This window comes from Ceratotherium simum, chromosome 5, assembly GCF_057802395.1.
Source record: "Ceratotherium simum simum isolate JZ-2026a chromosome 5, ASM5780239v1, whole genome shotgun sequence".
Classification (NCBI taxonomy): domain Eukaryota; kingdom Metazoa; phylum Chordata; class Mammalia; order Perissodactyla; family Rhinocerotidae; genus Ceratotherium; species Ceratotherium simum.
Genome location: NC_141904.1, coordinates 86958975 through 86975688, shown reverse-complemented (window position 1 = coordinate 86975688; position 16714 = coordinate 86958975). Strand labels below are relative to the sequence as shown.

At 36.4% G+C, this 16714-nt stretch overlaps 1 protein-coding gene across 1 annotated transcript in view; it reads right to left on the bottom strand.

Annotated features, from left to right (window-relative positions):
- Positions 1-16714, bottom strand: part of FAM194C (family with sequence similarity 149 member C) — a 78527-nt gene that overhangs the window by 9743 nt on the left and 52070 nt on the right. The window lies entirely within an intron of this gene.

Genomic DNA, 16714 nt, shown 5'->3' with positions numbered 1-16714 from the left:
AATTTGAAGAAAACTATAAACCAAATAGACCTAAGAGACATATATAGACCAATTAAATCAACTACAGTGTAATACATCCTTCTCAAGTGCACATGGAACATTCTCCAAGATAGACCATATATTTGGCCACAAAATAAGTCTCAAAAAATTTAAAAAGAAATCATACAAAATGTCTTCTCCATCCACAATGGAATGAAATTAGAACTCAATAACAGAAGGAAATTTAGAAAATTCACAAATATGTGGAAATTAAGCAACACATTCTTAAACAACCAGTGGATCAAAGAAGGAATCACAAGGGAAATTTAAAAATATTTTGACATGAATGAAACAAAAACACAACATACCAAAACTTATGGGATGCACTGAGAGCAGTACTCAGAGAGAAGTGTACGGCTGTAAACACCTACATTAAAAGAGAAGAAATCAATAACCCAACCTAACCTGAGCTTACATTAGAAAAACAAAAGCAAACTAAGCCCAAAGCTAGCAGAGGGAAGGAAATAATAATGATTAGAATCAAGATAAAGAAAATAGGGAATGCAAAAACAATATAGAGAAACAGTGAAACAAATGCTGGTTCTCTAAAAAGTCCAACAAAATCAACTAATCTTTGGCTAGACCAACTAAGTAGAAAGAGAGAAGACTCAAAGTACTAAAACCAAAAATGAAAGTGGGACATTACTACTGGCCTTACAGAACTAAAAAGGATTATAAGAGGATATTGTGAACTGTATACCAACAAATTAGATAATCTAAATGAAATGGACAAATTCCTAGAAAAACCCTAACTCTAAAACTGATTCAAGAGGAAATACAAAATCTGAATAAGCCTCTAACAAGTAAAAAGATTGAATCAGTATTCAAAATACCCTCCAACAAAGAAAAGGCCAGGACCAGATAATTTTACTTGTGAATTCTACCAAACACTTAAAGAACTAATACCAATTGTTCTCAAACTCACCTGAAAAAAAGAACAGGAGGGAACACTTCCTAACTCATTCTATGAGGCCAGCATTACTCTGATACCAAAGCCAGACAAAGATACTATAAGAAAAGAAAAATATAGATCAATAACCCTTATGAATATAGATGTAAAAATTCTCAATGAAATACTAGCAAACTGAATCCAGCAGCATATTAAAAGGATTATCCACTATCAGTAAGAGGGGTCTGTCTAAGGAATGTAAGAGTGGTTCAACATATGAAAAGCAATCAGTGTAATACATCACATTAATACAATAAAGGGAAAAAAGACACACAATCATCTCAGTCGATGGAGAAAAAGCATTTGACAAAGTCTAACACCGTTTTATGATAAAAACACTCGACAAACTAGGATTAAAAGAGAACTTCCTCAATATGATAAAGGGCAATTATGAAACACAGCTAAGTCATATTCAATGGTAAAAGACTGAAAGCTTTACCCCTTAGTAATCAGGAACAAGAAAAGGATGTCCACTTTCACCATTTCTGTTCAGCACTGTACAGGAAGTTCCAGCCAGAGCAATTAGGCAAGAAAAAGAAATAAAAGCCATCTGAATTGGAAAGGAAGAAATAAAACTATTTCCACTCATGGATTATATAATTTATGTGTGGCAAATCCTAAAGAACACACACACACTATTAGAGCTAATAAATTCAGCAAAATTTCAGGATAAAAGATTAACATGCAAAAATCAGTTATATTTCTATACAATAGCAATGAACAAACCGAAAAGGAAATTAAGAAAATAATTTCACTTATAATAGTACTACAAAGAATAAAATACTTAGGAATTAACTTAACCAAGGAGGTAAAAGACTTGTACAATAAAAACTACAAAACATTGCTGAAAGAAATTAAAGAAGACATAAATAAATGAAAACATATTCCACGGTCATGGATTGGAAGACTTAATATTGTTAAAATGTCAATACTACCCAAAGTGATCTACAGATTTAATGCAATCCCTATCAAAATCCCACAGACATTTTTTGCAGAAATAGCAAAACTCATCCTAAAATTCATATGGAATCTCAATCTTCAAACAATCTTGAAAAAGAACAAAACTGGAAGCCTCACACTTCCTGATTTCAAAACTTACTGCAAAACTACAGTTACCAAAAAGGTGTCATATTGGCATAATGACAGACATATAGACCAATGGAATAGAATAGAGACCCCAGAAATAAACTCGCACACATACGGCTAAATGATTTTTGACAGTGGTTCCAAGACCATTCAATGGGGAAAGGACAGTGTTTTCAACAAATGGTGCTGGGAAAACTGGATATCTACATGCAAAAGAATGAAGTGGACACTGACCTAACACCATATATAAAAATTAACTCAAAATGTATCAAAGACCTAAATGTAAGACTTAAAACAATAGAATTCTTACAAGAAAACAGGACAAAAGTGTCATGATGCTGAATTTGGCAGTGATTTCAGGCAACAAAAGAAAAAATAGACAAATTGGACTTCATGAAAGATTTAAAATTTTTTACATCAAAAGACACTACCAACAAAGTAAAAAAGCAACCCACAGAATGGGAGAAAATATTTGCAAATCATATATCTGATAAGGGATTAATATCCTGAACATATAGAGAACATCTAAAACTCAACAACACAATAGCAAACAACCTGATTCAAAAATGGGCAAAGGACTTGAATAGACACTTCTCCAAAGAAGATATACAGATGGCCAATAGCACATGAAAAGATGCTCAATATCACTAATCATCAGGGAAATGGAAATCAAAACTACAATGAGATACCACCTTACACCCATTGGATGTCTACTATCAAAAAAACAGAAAACAGCCAAGTATTGGTGAGGATATGAAGAAACTGGAACCCTTGTGCACTGTTGGTGGGAATGTAGCCATTGTGGAAAACTGTTATAGCGGTTCCTTTAAAAATTAAAAAAACAGAATTACCACATAATCCAGCAATTCCACTATGGGTATATACCCAAAAGAACTGAATGCAGGGTATCAAAGAGATATTTGTACATCCATGTTCATAGTAGCATTATTTACAATGGCTAAAACCTGAAGTGTCCATCAATGATGAATGGACAAACAACCCAAGTGTCCATCATCAGACGAATGGATAAGCAAAATGTGGTATATACGTATGACTTTAAAAGAAAAGAATTTCTGCAATATGCTACAACATGGATGAACCTTGAGAACATTATGATAAGTGAAATAAGTCAGTCACAAAAAGGTAACTACTGTATGATTCCACTTATATGAGATACATAGACTAGTCAAAAGCATAGAGACAGAAAGTAGAATGGTAGTTGACAGGGGCTGGGGCAAAAGGGGAATAGAAAATTATTGTTTAATGAGTACAGAGTTTCAGTTTTACAAGATGAAAAGTTGTGGAGATGGATGGTGGTGATGGCTGCATAACATTATGTATGTATTTAATACCTCTAAACTTTACAGTTAAAAATGGTTAGGATGGTAAATTTTATGTTATGTGCATATTTTACCACAATAAAAAAATTGAAAGAGATATTATAAGACGCTCAACTTCACATATAATAAAATAAATACAAATTAAGACTATACTAAGGGAATATATGCTACTGATGAGAATGTATATTGGTATAATCTTTACAGATATTAAATTGGCACTATCTCTTAAAATTACAAAGGCATGTGACACTTGGCCTAACAATGTCATCTTTAGAAATTTATTTACAGATACGTTTGTGCAAACGAGGAAACTGAGGTTTCAAGAGTTTGAGTTACTTAGACCAGAAAGACTTCTCCTACAGAGCCGTGTGAACTTAGTCAATTCCTATAACCTCCTCTATGACATGAGGAGTCTGAGCTTTAGGATCAAGGAGAAAAGGATGCAGAGGCCCATTGAACAGCCCTATGAATTCCTAACAATGGCTCTGAATGACTCCTGAGTTCTCTCCATCTGGGCCAGGATCCCTGTTCACACAGGGGCAAATGCATACTGAAGTGAGTATATTTGTAATTTGCACATGTATTCTAACCCCTCATAAACCTACTTTTCCCTCACTCTTTTCTATCCAAGTTAATGACACCATCATCATTCAGTTATTTAAACCCAAAACCTAAAAGTCATCGGTGATACTTCTTATTTCCTTACTCCACATCTATCAGTTTTGTTAGCTCTACTTCCAAAATGGATTACAATTATGTCTAAGTTTCTCCTTTGCCCTGCTATTGTCCTTGACAGCACATCATCAGTGTCACCTGGATTACTAAAATAGTCTCCTAACTACTTTGATTCCACTCTTTCCACCCTAAAATCATTTTCCCACAGAGCAATCAGAGATGTTCCACTTCCAACAGTGGCTGACTGGGTGTTTTAGACCAACTCTCCTGAAAAAAATGAGAAAAGTTCAACAGCATATATTTCAAAAATCTGTTAAAATGCCTTAAGAGATTTCACAAGTCAGTGAGAATTTCTGGGATCAGGATCTGGAAGAAGAGAGAAACCAAGAAAGATGAGTGTGACCTTTAGGACAGCTTTACCCCTGAAGGCAAATATCGACTTGGAAAGTGAAACCTGGGGATGACAGTCTGAGAAGCTGAGCAGAGCTCCTGACATGTTCATGCATTGCAGGGGGAAAAATGGGAGTTCAGGGCCCACCAAAGAAGATGGCCCTGATAAACGATCCTGGCTTTTGGTTGAGGACCTGAAGGCTATACCTGAAGAGTAAAGGTAAAACAGAAATAGACAAGCCCTCACAAAGATCGAAACACAGCTTCAATCCCTATCTAGATGAGGGTGATCTGGCCCTAGCCAAGTTGACAGATGAAAGCAAAGTTAAATCCTCTCTGAAGGAGCATGACATCCTCCAGAGCCTCAAATTATCTCTACATTTTTTCATACACAATGTCTGGCGTACAAAAAATGTCAGGTATACAACAAGTCAAGAATTGACTGAAAACCATGAGAAGCAAATCCACCGGGATACAGATAGTGGAGATATCTGACACAGATGTTAAAGTAGCCATGATTAATATGTACAAGAAAATAGGAGACAAGATGAAGTTTTAGATTAGCAGACATAGTTAAAGCAGATTAGACACAGTTTAAGAGCATTAGTAAATTGGAAGACAGGTCAGTAGAAAATACCTAGATTGAAGTACAAAGGAAAGAAAAGGATGGAAAATATAGAATAGAGAAAAAAAAGATGCATGGAACTCAGTGAAAAGGTGTAACTTGGATATACGTGGAGTCTCAGACAGAGAGGAGCAGGAAAGGAAGAGGAAGAGGCAGAAAGGAGGAAGGCAGAGAGGGAGAGAAGGAGAGAGTGAATATCTAATGAAATAACGGCTGAGAATTTTCCAAAATCAAGGAAGGCCATAGATCAAGAAGTGCTACAAACAGGATAAATACAATGAGAATCACATCTAGGGACATCACAGAAAAGCTGCGAACTAAAGAAGGGCCACTAACTAAAGGTGGAGAGAAAAAAAAGCCAGCGAAAAAAGACACTTTACCTTCAGAGGAGCAACAATAAGACTGAGAGCTGACTTCAAAATAAAAATGACAGAAGCCAGAAAACAGCAGAAAGACACCTTTAAAGTGCTGAAAAAGAATAATTGCCCATCATAGACAAGATCACTCAAAAATGAAAGTGAAATAAAGAAACATTAAGGGGGGTGGAGGGGAAGCGCCAGCAGACATACTAAAGGAATTCTAAAGGCAGTTCTTCAGGCAGAAGAAAAATGATCCTAAAATGGAAGCATAGAGAAAAAAGATAGAAGGCACAAATAAATATTAGTTAATGTAAAAGCAGATATCACTATACATTCTACAGTCATTTAAAATATCACAAGAGGACATTTTGAAAAACTTTATTTCAATATATTTAAATATTTAGATGAAATGGGTAAATTCCTAGAAAAATCCAACTTACCAAAACAGACAGAAAAAGAAATAGCAAATCTGAATAGTCCTCTATGTATTAAAAATACAAGTTTTAATTAAAACTTCCACTGAAAGAAAATTCCAGGGCAGATGGCTTCACTGGTAAACTCCACCAAATATTTAAGGAAGAAATAACCTACGTGTACACAAACACTAGCACATAACAGAAAAATAAAAAATACTTCCCAGATTGTTTTAAGAGGCCAGCCTTACCAGTCTTTCCTTATGACAAAAAAGGAAAAATTACTGGCCTGTCTCTTTCATACACACAAGTACCAAACTCCTAGATAAAATATTAGCAAACCAAATCAAACAATATATAAAAAGGGAATATATTAAAACCAAGTTAGATTTATGTTGGGAATATAAGATTGGTTGGCCATTTGAAATCCAATCAATAAAATTCACCACAATAATAGAATAAAGTAAAAAAAAATCATCATCTCAATAGATGCAGAAAAGGTATTTGATAAAATTTCATATCTGTTTATGATAGAAACTCTCAGCAAACTAGGACTAAAAGGATACTTCTTTAATCTAATAAAGGGTCTCTATAAAACACCTACAGCATAATGGGAAAAATACTAAAAATTTTTCCTCTAAGATGAGAATGAGGCAAGAATGCCTATTATTACCACTTCTATTGAACATTGCCTTGGAGGATCTAACCAGTGCAGTTAGGCAAGAAAAGAAATAAAAAGGTATAATATTTGGAAGAGAAGAAATTAATCTTGCAGAGAACAAGTCTGTGTATGTAGGAAATTCAAATAATCTACTGAAAAACTATTAATAAATGAATTGAGCAAGATCATTGGGTAAAAAGTCAATATGTAGAATTCAATTGTGGCTTCCAGTTTTGACCAAGATGGAGTAAGCACACTACAGTTTATCTCTCCCACTGATTACAACTAAAAACTCTGGACAGAATATTTTTTAAACTACTTGATGACTTTGAAAGGTAAACAATAGCTGGTGGATTGTGGGGGGAGGAAGCAAGAAGTCAAAACCTTGAGGGAAGATCAGTATGGTAGTAAGGAGTCTCCCGGTCTTACCTTTTTTTTTCTTCTTATATATCCCAGCTTGGACTTGAGGGTGAACTGAATCTGGAGAACTGGACAGTGGATGTGGTTAATAAAAACTCCAAGGAAAGACCTTTCTAGCCAAGGGACTAGGAAAAGAGGTCCCTGTGATCCTGTGAGTGGGGAGAGAATTCTCTCTTTATTCCCTCTTTTTATCTCCCCTGGCTCTGCCACAAGGCCAGTTCCAACAACACAATTGCACTGCTGTGACAGTAGCAGCAATGGCAAGGGCATCTAAAGACTCTGAGGGAAAATTTGTCCTTCTGGATAGAGGAACCAGGAAAAGGGGCCCCTCGTGTGCAGAGTGTGGGTGGAGGCCCTAATATTTTAAAAATCTTTCTTCTCTTGACATTTCACCCAAAGGAAAGGCCCAGTTATAAAGAACTATGTGAGAGTTCTAATAGCTACAACTCTGAGTAATTGCTGGATTTTTACTCAGAACATCCGAAAGTGAGGCTCCTGGGAGCTGGAGAGCATGGGGAAATCCTGCAGAGGAGAGGGCAGGAGAAAGGGATCCCCTATTTCCATGTCTGAACTGACATAAGTTCTGGGCTCACACCCAAGTTGTGCATACATAGAACATTCCCAGAAAAGCACAGCAAAAGCTTTAAGAACTTAACTACCATTTAAACTACTACCCTAGTTCAAGAGTAACCCCTGAGTATGCATGTAAGGGCCAGACCTAAACAGCATTGTAAAGACTTTGAAAATTGAACAGATATTGGAACTCTACACCCAGAAAGCAAGACAGAACTTGCAGTCTGAACCTAACAAGGTTGATTGCTTGCCAAAACAAACAAAATAAACATTTTCCAGAGGATTTTAAAACAATCTAGAGTCTGACAACATAATATACAAAATGTTCAGGATGCAAAGCAAAATTGCTTGACATACCCTAACCAGGATAATCTATCAAAGACAAAAGACAGATGCCAATCCTGAAATGGCCCAGACGTTGGAATTGTTAAAGACTTCAAGGTAGCTGTTACAACTATCCTCCATGAAATGAATGGAAAGATAGAACCTCTCTTCTATGTAAAATGTAAAAAAGAATCAAATGGAAGTTTTAGAACTGATATCAATATCTGAAATACAAAAATTCATTGGATGGGCTCCATGGATGAGCCCATCCAATGGGAATGGAGAAGACTCAGGAAAGAGTCAGCAAACTCAAAGATGGAGCAATAGTATTTATCCAATCTGAAGAAGAGAGAGAAAACAGATTTCAAAGAATGAACAGAGCCTCAGTGAACTGTTGAGACAATATAAAAACACTCACGCTACTGGAGTCCGTGAAGTAGAAGGGAAAGAGGTTCGTGCAAAAAAATTTTTATTTTGAAGAAATACTGACTGAAAACTTCCCAAATATTGGTGAAATACATGAATTTACAAATCCAAGAGGCTCACAAACTCGATAGGATAAAATAAAATAAAAGCACATCCAGATACACCAAAGTTAAGCTGCTAGAATCCAAAGATAAAGAAAAAATCTTGAAAGGGGCCAGAAAAAAACTGACACCACATATATAGAAAAACAATGATTCAAATGATGGGATTTATCATCAGAAACCATGGAGGTCATGAGACAGGGGAACAGTGTCTTTAAGGCACTGAAAGAAGAAAAAAGTCTGTCAAACCAGAATTCTATATCCAGCCAAAATATCCTCCAGGAATTAAGGCAAAATAAGGACATCTTCAGTTTAAGGAAAACAAAGAGAATTTATCACCAGCAGATCTGCACTAAAAGAAATTCCTCAGGCCAAAGAGGAATGATCCCAGAGGAAAATACAGAACTTCAGGAATTAAAGGACAACAGAAATGCTAAGTAACTGAGTAAATATAAGACTATATACTTTTTCTTAAGTTCTTTAAAATATGTATGACTGTTGGGCCGGCCCTGTGGTTTAGCGGTTAAGTGTGCGCACTCCGCTGCTGGCGGCCTGGGTTCGGATCCCGGGTGCGCACTGATGCACCGCTTGTCCAGCCATGCTGAGGCCGCGTCCCACATACAGCAACTAGAAGGATGTTCAGCTATGACATACAACTATCTACTGGGGCTTTGGGGGAAAAAAATATGTATGACTGTTGGAAGCAAATATTATAACATTGTTGAGGGGTTTCAATATATGTAGATGTAATACATATGACAAACTATAATATAAAGGGGAGGGGAGAATAGAAAGACATACATAGTTGTAAGATTTCTACATTTCCCTTGAGATGGTAAATATTAAACCTAAATAGACTGTTTGAGGTAAGGGATGTATAGTGTAAATCCTAAGGCAAACACTAAAAGAAAAACACGGAGATATAGCCAAAAAGCCAATAGATAAGTTAAAATGGAATACTAAAAAAAATTCAAACAATCCAAAAGAAGGTGGGGCCGGCCCCGTGGCTTAGCAGTTAAGTGCGTGTGCTCCGCTGCTGGCGGCCCGGGGTTCAGATCCCGGGCGCACACCGACGCACCACTTCTCTGGCCATGCTGGGGCTGCGTCCCATATACAGCAACTGGAAGGATGTGCAGCTATGACATACAACTATCTACTGGGGTTTTGGGGGGAAAAATAAATAAATAAAAATTATAAAAAAAAAAAGAAGGCAGGAAAGGGGAAAGAGAGGAACAAAAAAGCAGAGGATACAAACAGAAAAATAATAAAATGGTAGACTTAATCCAATCAAATCAATAATTATATTAAATGTAAATGGTCTAAATATACCAATTAAAAGACAGAGTGTCAGACTGGATAACAATACAATACCTAACTATATGCTGTTTATAAGAAATTCACCTTAAATATAATGACATAGATTAAAAGTAAAAGGATGGAAAAGTTATACCAAGCAAACACTAATCAAAAGAAAGCTGAAGTATATTATGATTATTAGACAAAGTAGAGTATATTATTATTAGACAAAGTAGACTTCAAAACAAGAAAAATTATCAGGTATCAAGAGAAACATTACATAACGAAAAAAGAGCCAAATGCGCTGTACCTAACAACATAGCTCCCAGATGTATAAATCAAAAAAAAAAAAAAAGATAGAATTTGAAGGTAAAATAGGCAAATCCACAACCATATTTGGAGACATCAATACTCCACTCCCAGTAATCAACAGAACAAGACAGGAAATCAACAAGGATGTAGAAGACCTTAACAACACTATCAACCAACTTGACCTCATTGTCATTTGTTGAAGACTCCACCCATCAAGAATAGAATACACATTCTTTTCAAGTGTATATGTAGCATTCACCAAGGTAGCCCATATTCTGGTGTCATAGAACAAACCTTACAAAATTTAAAGGAATAGAAATCATACAAAGTATGTTCTCAGACTATACCAGAAATAAACTAAAAATCAATAACAGAAAGAAATCAGGAAAATCCTCAAATATTTGTAAATTAAACATCAGACTTCTAAATAACCCATGGTTCAAAGATTAAACAAGGAAAATTAGAAAATATTTTAAACTGAGTAAAAATGAAAATCTAACATATCAAAATTTGTGGGACACAGGAAGAGTAGTGCTTAGAGGAAAATTTACAGAATTAAATACTTATGTATTAGAAAATAAGGCCTCAAACCAATAATCTAAGCTTACAACTTAAGAAACTAGAAAAAGAGCAAATTAAACCTAAAACAAGCAGAAGGAAGGTAAAAATAAAGAATAGAAATCAATCAAATTGAAAATATAAAATACAATAGAAAAAAACCCAATGAAATCAAAAGCTGATTCTTTGAAAGATCAATAAAACTGTAGCCAGACTGACCAAGATAAAAAAGAGAAGACACAAATTGCCAATATCAGAAATAAAATAGAGGATATCACTAAAGACTCTACAGATGTTAAAAAGATGATAAGGTAATACTACAAATAATTCTATGCATATAAATTCAATTTAGATGAAATGGGTCAATTCCTTTAAAGACACAAACTACCAAAATTCACTCAGAAAAACAAATGACCTGAATAGCCCTATAGTTATTAAAGTAATTAAGTCGGTTTTTAAAAGCTTTCCACCAAAGGAAACTCCCAGTAAGATGGTTTCTTTGGTGAATTCTACCACACATTTAAGGAAAAAATTCATACAAATTCAACACAAAATAGAAGAGGAGAGAATACTTCCCAACTGATTTTTTAGGCCAACATTACCCTGATGATCCAGACAAAAACACTATAAGAAGACTACAGACCAATAACTTTCATAACAACAAAATATTAGCAAATTGAATCCAGCAACAGAGAAAAAGAATAATACGTTATGACCACGTGGAGTTTATCCCAGGAATGCAAGGCCGGTTCAACATTTGAAATCAATATAATTCACCATATTAACATAACAGAGTCCAGAAAGAGAACCACACATATATGTCCAATTGACTTTTTACAAAAGTGCAAAGGCAACTTAGTGGAGAAAAGGATATCATTTCAAAAAATACTGCTGGAACAACTGGATATCCATACGCAAAATAAATAAATAAACCTCAACCCATACTTTGTACCTTATACAAAAATTAAATCAAAATGGATCATAGATCTAAATGCAAACCATACAACTATAAAACTTTTAGAAGAAAACCTTTGTGACATTGGGTTGGGCCAGGGTTTCTCAACCGGCACTACTGACATTTTGAATTGTATAAACCTTTCTTATAGGGGTTTGTTTGTGCATTGTAGGATGTTTAATGGCCTCTCTGACCACTACCCACTAGATAGAAGTAGCACCTCCTCCCCAGTCTTGACAATTAAAAAATATGTCTTTAAACATTGCCAAATGTACGCTGGGGATCAAAATCACCTTTTGTTGAGAACCACTGGATTAGGCAAAAAGTTTTTAGACGTGACACCAAAAGCACAATCCAGAAAAGAAAAAAAAATGGTAAATTGGGCTGCATCAAAATAAATTTTGCTCTGCAAAAAAATACTGATAAAATGAAAAACCAAGCCACAGACTGGGAGAAAATATTTAAGTCACATTTCTTTTTTTTTTTTTTTTGTGAGGAAGATCAGCCCTGAGCTAACATCCATGCTAATCCTCCTCTTTTTGCTGAGGAAGACCGGCTCTGAGCTAACATCTATTGCCAATCCTCCTCCTTTTTTTTCCCCAAAGGCCCAGTAGATAGTTGTATGTCATAGTTGCACATCCTTCTAGTTGCTGTATGTGGGACGCAGCCTCAGCATGGCCAGAGAAGCGGTGCGTCGGTGCGTGCCCAGGATCCGAACCCGGGCCACCCGTAGCAGAGCGTGTGCACTTAACCACTAAGCCACGGGGCTGGCCCTGAGTCACATTTCTGATAAAGGACATATACACATAATAAAGAACTATCACAACAACAATAATAATACAAATAATCCAATTTTAAAATGTGCAAAAGATTTGAACAGACACTTCACCAAAGAAGATATACGAATGGTAAATAAGCCTGTGAAAAGATGCACAATATCATTAGTTATTAGAGACACGCAAATCAGAATGATAACAAGATATCACTACACATCTATTAGAATGGCTAAAATTTAAGAAAAGCTGACAATACCAAGTACCAACAAAGATTCAGAGCAAGTGGGACCCTCATATATTGCTGATGAGAATGTATAATAGTACAGCCACTTGGGAAGACAGTTTGGCAGTTTCTCATTTAGTTTCTCATAAAGTTAAAAACATATTTACATATGACCCAGCAATCCAACTCATAAGTATTTACCCAAGTGAAATGAAAACGTATGCTCACATAAAAACCTGTTCTTGAGTATTTACATCGGTTTTATTCATAATCACCAAAAACTGAAAACAATCTAAATCTGTTTCAATGGGTGAATGGATAAATAAAATTTTGCCCATCTATGCCATATAATATGTGCAGAAAAGAGTTAACATAGAAAGCCTGAGGCTGCTGTCTTTAGAAGAACCTGCTTACAAGGTTGGCCCTTGGCTGGTGTCTGGGAATTGGGCACTTCAACCATATTTTACACTATGCCTAGACTGTTTGTGTAAACAATGTGATTTATGCCGAACAACTGCTTTCCTTCTGGCAGTCTGGAATTTTGATATTTGCTAGGCAGAGAGTGCCTATGTAACTAGCACCCAACAAAAACCTTGGGCTCTGAGTCACTAATGAGCATCCCTGGGCAGAAACATTGCACATATGTTACTGCATTTTTCAGTGCTAGAGAAAGGAGTATGCTTGATGTTTCCCCTCACAGCAAGGAGAGAGTATAACGAAATCTGTATATGGGTTTCTCCAGATTCTACCTGTGTCTTTGTCCCTTGCTGATCTTATCATGTATCATTTCACTGTAATAAATTTTACCTGTGAGTCTGACTATATGCTAAATCCCGTGAGTACTAGTAAATCTCTGAATGTGGGGTGGTGTTGGGGCCCCCTGAAACAGACTACTCGGTAATAAAAAGAAATAAAGTATTGATACATGCAACAACAACATAGATGAATCTTGCACGCATTATGCTAAGTTAAAGAAGCTATATAAGACTCAAAAGGCTTTATACAGTATAATTCCATTTATATGACATTCTGGAAAATGCAAAACTATAGCTGCAAAGAACAGGTCAGTGGTTGTTAGGGATTAAGGGTGAGGGAAGACTGACTACAAAGGGGTAGCATGAGGGAACTTCTTTTTTTGAGGGGGGAGAGGTTATGAAACAGCTGTATCCTGACTATGGTGGTGGTTATACAACTTTATGCATTTGTCAAAACTCATAGACTTTTACACAAAAGAGAGTAAAATTTACTGTAAGTAAATTAAAAATAAATTTAAACTGAGGTAAAATCAATTGCCTTTCTATATACCAACAACAAATAGAAAATTAAACTAAAAATATATTTATAATAGCACCAAAAACTATTAAATACCCCATAATAAATCTAATGAAAGACAAACAAGACCCTCTATGCTGAAAACTACAAAATATTATAAAAGAGATTATAGAAGACAAATAAATAAATAAAAAGACATACCATGTTCATGGATTGAAATACTCCAATATCACAAAGACATTAACAATCCAATTGAAATCTCAGGACATTTTTTTAAATTGACAGGATGATTCTAAAATTATATGGAAATGTAAAGGGCCAAGAACAGCAAAACAATTTAGAACAACAAAGTCTGAGTACTTACTCTGCTGTATATCAACACTTATGATAAAGCTATAATAACTAACAGAGTTTTGTGTTGGTAAAAGGTTGGACAAATAGGACACGACATAGAGAGTCCAGAAAATAAAAGACCCTTGATTTATAATATAGGGCCCCTTGCCAGCCCAGTGGCATAGTGGTTAAGTTCGTACACCCTGCTTTGGCAGCCCGGGGTTCACAGGTTCAGATCCCGGGCATGGACCTACATACCACTTATCAAGCCATGCTGTGGCAGGCATCCCACATATAAAGTAGAGGAAGATGGGCACAGATGTTAGCTCAGGGCTAATCTTCCTCAGCAAAAAGAGGAGGATTGGCAATGGATGTTAGCTCAGAGCCAGTCTTCCTCACACACACACACAAATAATAATAATATAGGGCCCCTTGATTTATGGCAGAATTTGCACCAAAGAGCTGAGGGAAAATTACAGTCTTTTCAATAGGTGACACTGGATCAAATATACATATATTACATACATATATACATAATAATATAAATTAATAAAAATATTAAATAAATAAATATGTATAAATTTTAAAAATATATAAAATATATACATAAAAATAAAACTTGGCCCCTATTTCACCTTGTACACAGAAATCATTTCCAAGTGGAGGATAGCTATAAATGTAAAAGTGAAAAAAACTACTAGAATGCAACTTAGGGAAACATCATCATGTTGTTTGAAACATTCATAGACAGGAAAGTTCTTAAACAGGATAGAAAAAGCTAATTATAAAGAAAAAGATTGAAAATAAGATATTAAATTTAACAACTTCTATTCATCAATAAACACCATCACCAGACAAGAAGTGGGAGAATCATTTGCAACATGTGTTAATGACAAAAGTCTTGTATCCACGATATATAAAGAACTCCAGAATATAAATCAAGAAAAGGCAAACAAACAGAAGAAAAATGGACAGGAGAACTGAGCAGGCATTTTGCCAGAGAGCATATCCAAAACGGTCAACGAACAGTTGAAAGGGTGCTCAACCTCCGTAGTCACCAGGAAAATGCTAATGAAACACCATTTCGTCGTCATAGAATGGCTATATTCAAATGACCGACAATGTCGAGCACTGGTGAGGATGTGGAGCCACTGGAACCCATGTGCACTGCTGGTGGGAGTGGAACTTGACACCACTGTGTGGGAAAATGGACAGTCTCGACTAGGAGCTGAACGTGCACACACTCCATGACAGCAGTTCCACACCCAGTCCTACATCAACCAGAAAGAAGACATCTGCTAACAGCAGCGCAGTTTTTCATTACCCACACTGTAAACACCCAAACATCCCTTAATGTTAGAATGTACAATTTTTAGTGTACTCATACAATAGATTATCATAGAGCAATGAAAATGAGCAATCTGCTATTATAAGCAACACCATGGATAAATCTCACAACTATAACGTCGAGCAAGAGAAGCTGGGCACCAAAGAATACACACCGAATAGTTCCACTCAAATAAAGTTAAAAAGAATAACTCATCTATGACATTAGAAATCTTCCCTTTGGGGAGGGGGCGGGGGTGCGGGGTGGGGAGGGGACAAGAGGGCACACCTAAGGAGCTGGTAAGGGTCCACTTCTTGAGTTGGTTACAGGGTATGACACCTATAACCACCATACCCTATACGGGTATATCACCTTGTGCCACCCATTGAGCTATCCACTTAGGATTTGTTCATTTTTCTGTGTGTATTTTATACATATATTTAAAGTTAAAATACAAAAGATACATATTTTATCTATTTTAAAAAGTTTAAAATAAAACCCCATAAATCAGATGATGTCACTTCCTGTCTTGCAGTTACGGAATGGCTTCCTGTGACACTAACAAGCCCACTTGATCCGGCTCCTGACTACCTCCCTGTCCTCAGTGTGCATCCTTCTCCCCCTTCACGATGCTCTGGCCACACGGTCTTACTTTCCCTCACACGTACCGAACTTGTTCTTGTTTCAGGGCCTTGGTACTTGCTCTGCCCTCTGTCTGTGTTCCCTCCCCATCCGTCTTTGCGGCTGCCTATTTCTCATGCTTCAGGTCTCCAGTAATCTGCCATCTCCTCAGAACTGCTTCCCCGGCCCGTCCCTTAATGCAGCACATCCCACTGCTCTTCCCAGTCACTCTCCCTCCCTGGGGTTGGTCAACATTTCCTATAAAGGGCCAGAGAGTGAATATTCTCATCTTTGCAGGCCAGAAGGTCTTGGTCACAACCACTCGACATTCCCATCCTAGCAGGAGAGCAGCCATAGACAATATGTAAATGAGTGGGTGTGGCTGTTCCAATAAAACCTTACTTATGGATCCTGACATCTGAATTTCATATCATTTCACATTGTCAAGAAAAATTCTTCTTTTGATTTTTTTCCTCCCCAAATGTTGAAAAAAGCAAAAACCATCCTTAGCCTGCCCATAAAGAAGGCAGGCAGCGGGGCCAGATTTTAGCCCTTGGCTGCAGTTTGCCAACCTCTGCTCTACCCCGTTACCCCAATGCATTTTTTTCCCAGCCCTCGTCACTCTCTAAAATGATTCAGTTGTTCGTGTGTTTCTCTTCT